Below are 4,737 nucleotides of genomic sequence, written 5' to 3'. Positions count from 1 at the left end.
TCCGTAGTGATACTGCCTCGGAAACCCAAGGAGGGGTCGCTATGAGTCGGGGCTGACTCAACGGCAAATAACAACAACAACAACAACAGTCAGAGACATAAATTAATCCACCACATTGTGCAACCATCACCTTACCCATTTCTAGAAGTTCTTCAACTCCACAAACAGAAGCTTAGTGCCCCGTAAGTAGTGAGTCTTCATCTCCCCCCACCCCAGCCCCTGGTCACCACTAATGAGCTGGTTTCTGCATTTGCATAGTCAGACATTGCATACAAATGGGATCAGACAGCATTTGTCCTTTAGTGACTGACTGACTTCATTCAGCATGCCTTCAAGGGTCATCCATGTCATAGCCTATGTCCCTGATGGGTTAGCAACAGGTCTTTCAGGGAAGAAGGAAGCCGTCCATGCCCCTTTCTGCTGACTGCTGGCTTCCCAGCAGGAGAGGCCCTTTCCCATTCACTCCGTGGTTTCCATCTGAAGGACTGCAAGGGTTGCTTCCTGTTCCTCCTACTGCCACTGCTTAGAGCAGGCCCAGTTCTGTATGCGCAACTTTCTCAGCATGTTAACTTTACAATGCTGTACCCTGAAACTCAGCCACATGGGCGGCCCTTGTCTCTCTTTAAAGGAAGCCCAGTCAGTACAAGAAAAACCGATTAAGAGGTAAACATCATATAAATTATCTGTATCTTTTGCTGCTAAAGGCCTTCTAAGAATGGGTCCTGGAGGTCTGCCTGCTGACCCTATGAACTGGCTTCTATGGTAGCCACTGGCCGGTGATGGGAGACAGGGCCATGCTCTTTCCTGTTCCAACTGCATTTCTACCCAATACAGTGAGCTAGTTTGAAAAAAGCTTCCTGTCAATCAATGTGAGTTCTATATCTTATAAACGACACTGAAAACAGAGCATTTATGTATCATACATTGATTACCCACTGTCATCGGGTGGATTCTAACTCATAGTGACCCCACTGGGTTTCCAAGGCTGTAAATCTTCATGGAAGTAGATTGCCTATCTTCCTCCCAAGGAGCAGGTGGTGAGTTTGAACTGCCGACCTTCTGGTTAGCAGCCAGATGTTTTACCCACTACTCCACCAGAGCTCCTAATACATTGATTTTGTTGTTGTTATGTGCCGTCAAGTAGGACCCGACTCATAGCGACCCCTCCTTGGGTTTCTGAGGCAGTATCACTACGAGAGTAGATTGCCCAATAACTAAATTCCCTGGATGGCACAAACGGTCTACTCTCAGTTACTAACCAAAAGTTTGGTGATTTGAAACCATCCAGCAGTGCCATGACAGAAAGGCCTGGCAATCTGCCTCTGTAAATATTCCAGCCAAGAAAACCCTGGGCAGCATATTCGCTCTGTGACTTAGGGGTCACCACGAGTCACAACTGACTGGATGGTAACACGTTTGGTGCTTTCATTTCCTTCAACAAGCTTACAGTTTCAAATTTAGTATGACATCTTCCTCTTGAGGCCTTCAAACACCTTAAACAGGCAACACACACATACATTCAGTCATTTTTTTAAAATTATTGACTAATCTTAACTCATGCTACCAAAAAAACCCAAACTCCCAGCCGTAAAGTCGACTCTGACTCATAGTGAGCCCATTGGGTTTCCGAGGTGGAAAATCTTTACAGAAACAGATTGCTCCATCTTCCCTCTGCAGAGGGGCTGGTGGGTTTGAACCACTAACCTTCTGGTTAGTCGTCAAGTGCCTTAGGCACTGTGTCACCAGAGCTCCTTCAACCTCATGCTAACTAGAGTGTTAACACAATAGCTCAATTCATTTACTTATCATTTATGCACTTGTTCTCATGCCCAACTTGGTTATAGAAGAACATCTGTAACAGATGCCTCCTCCGGTTACAGGAGCGGCACCAGAACACACGGGGCAGTGGGGGTTCAGTGTTGAATTCTCACCTACCACGTGGGATACCAGGAGCAGCACCAGAACACATGGGGTGGTGGGGGCTCAGTGTAGAGTTCTCACCTGCCATGCGGGAGACCTGGGTTTGAGTCCCAGGAAATGTGCCTCATGCGCACCTGTGCCAGTGATGGCTTGTGTGTTGCTGACGCTGACAGGTTCTGGGAGCACTTCCTGATTGAGGCCGATCAGGAGGAAAGACCTGTCAAACTCCTTCCACAAATGAGCCAGTGCAGCCCTGTCCACCCCAGTGGCCCAACCCTCAACTGGCCATGGGAATGGCTAATCAGCCAGTGACAGCCCTGTCCATCCCAGTGGCCCAACCCTCAACTGGCCACGAGGACGGCTAATCAGCCAATGACAGCCCTGTCCATTCCAATGGCCCAACTCTCATGGGGATGGCTAATCAGCCAGTGACAGCCCTATCCAACCCAGTGGTCCAACCCTCAACTGATCATGGGGATGGCTAATCAGCCAATGACAGCCCTGTCCATCCCAATGGCGCAACCCTCAACTGGCCACGAGGACGGCTAATCAGCCAGTGACATCCCAGTCCATTCCAATGATCCAACCCTCAGCTGGCCATGTTGTTGTTGTTGTTGTTGTTTGCCGTCGAGTCAAACCCGACTCATAGCGACCCCTCCTTGGGTTTCCGAGGCAGTATCACTACGGAAGTAGGATTGCCCAACCTTCCTTCCGAGGAGTGGCTGGTGGGTTTGAACCGCCAGCCGTCTGGTTAGCAGGCAAGTGTCTTAGCCACTATGCTACCAGAGCTCCCTCAACTGGCCATGGGGACGGCTAATCAGCCAATGACAGCCCTGTCCATTCCAATGGTCCAACCCTCAACCGGCCATGGGGATGGCACCAGACCGGACAGTACTTTGGTTCCTGATGCCGGGGTGCCATGGGTTGGGGCAGACTTGATGACAGCTAACAGCCACCAGGACACAAAAGGAGGAAAAAGTTTCTCAGACCAGCTGGGATCAGGATGGAAGCAAAAACTTCCCAGGGTGACTGGGACTCCAACCCTTGTCACCTGGCTGAGATCTTTTCTTCCAGGTGAGTTTTTCACTTGGGGGATCAGACAGGTAGGGAGGTTTAGTTGCCCAAGGCATCGTCTCTCCCCAGAGTGAGTTGTTCATGTCAGTGACCTTCCCAGGCAGTTGTCACTGAAGGTGTTGGCTCTGCTCTGAGAGGAGTCCCTGAGAGGGAACCACCAGCTAGGACAGCGTGGGGACAAAGTAGCCTGTATGTGAGCTGGGAGCTCATGCAATACAGGACAGGCGGAGGACAGAACCTGGTCAGCAGCCAGAAATGCCTGTCAGAACAGGGCTGAGGGTGGATCCTGAAGGACAATGAGAGGAGGGGCCTGGGCGCTCGGGACAGTCCTGGAAGCCCCACTGTGGCCCCTGCAGGCCTTTGAAAACCCCCCACCCCTGCAGGTCTGACAAAAGCAAGTGATTGTTTTTTTCTGCTCATTGAGGTAAACTGATATTTCCTCTAGTGGTGAACGCAGTGGGGCCCGTGCAAGAGGGGAGCTGGGGGTGTGTGTGGGGAGGGGTGGGCTAGGGCCTCAGAAGAGGGAGGGCAGGCAAGACAGAGAGTGAATGGAGAGAACGAGAGAACGGGGTTTAGGAGGAGAGCAGGTGACAGCACTGACTAGGAAGAAGCTCGGAGGCTTTGATCATACTGTGTCAAAGAGGCCTTGACCTTCACTGAGATGCAGGCAGAAGGAGGGACATGAAAACAGAGGCTGCCTTAGGTCTGAAAGGCCCAAGACAAGCACTTCCCTCCCCAGCCGGGGGTGGACAGCTCTCTGAAAACCCCTCTCCCAACACTGAGGCCCGGGCTCAGTCAGAATCGTGGCCACACCCCCAGTACCCACCCAGCAGCCAACAGGCAGAGTGAGTGACTGGAAGCTGTGCTTAAGCTATGCTCTCTAGGTGTTCCTTCCCATCTCCCAACTTGTTCCAGAAAAGCCACCTCCTCCAGGAAGCCTGCTGGGCTGGCCACATGATGGCTCTGACTCTGGTCTCTGTTTAACATGGACCACATCTCCATCACTATTCACTCTTGTTTCAACCTGCCACTATGGGACCATGGCCCTGTCCAGTCAGTGTGGGCTTCGGCAACTCCTTGTCCTCCACATTGCTGGGACCCACAGATCCCACCTCACCTGAGCCCAGAAGTTTCATGTCACCTGGGCCCACAGGCCCACACGTTTCACCTCACCTGAGACCACAGGTCTCACTTTACCTGAGCCCACAGTCTCATCTCACCTGAGCCCATAGGACTTCTGCCCACAGATTTCCCCTCACCTGAGCCTACAGGTCTCACCTTACCTAGGTCCAGAGGCCCAAAGATCTCATCTCACCTGGACCCACAGGTGTCACTCCACATGAGTGCATAGGTCTCACTTCACATGAACCCACAGTTCTAACTTCACCTGAACCCATAGGTTTCATCTCACCTGGGTCCATAGGCCCACACACCTCCAGTCACCTGGGCCCACAGGTCTCATCTCATCTCTGGCCACAGGTTTCACCTCACGTGAGCCCACAGGTCTCACACTACCTGGTTCTATAGGTCTCAACTCGCCTGGTCCCACAGGTCTTACCTCATCTGGGCCCTCACATCTTACCTCACCAGGATCCTCAGCTTTTGTGTCACATGGGCCCACAGATCTCACCTCACCTGGGCCCACGGATCTTACCTCACCTGGGCCCACACATCTCACCTTACCAGGATCCACAGCTTTTGTGTCACCTGGGCCCACAGATCTCACCTCACCTGGGCCCACGG

The sequence above is a fragment of the Orycteropus afer genome, unplaced genomic scaffold (assembly GCF_000298275.1).
Source record: "Orycteropus afer afer isolate SDZICR_OR568_19922 unplaced genomic scaffold, OryAfe1.0 scaffold00038, whole genome shotgun sequence".
NCBI classification, from domain to species: domain Eukaryota; kingdom Metazoa; phylum Chordata; class Mammalia; order Tubulidentata; family Orycteropodidae; genus Orycteropus; species Orycteropus afer.
Note: the sequence above shows the minus strand (reverse complement) of the source record.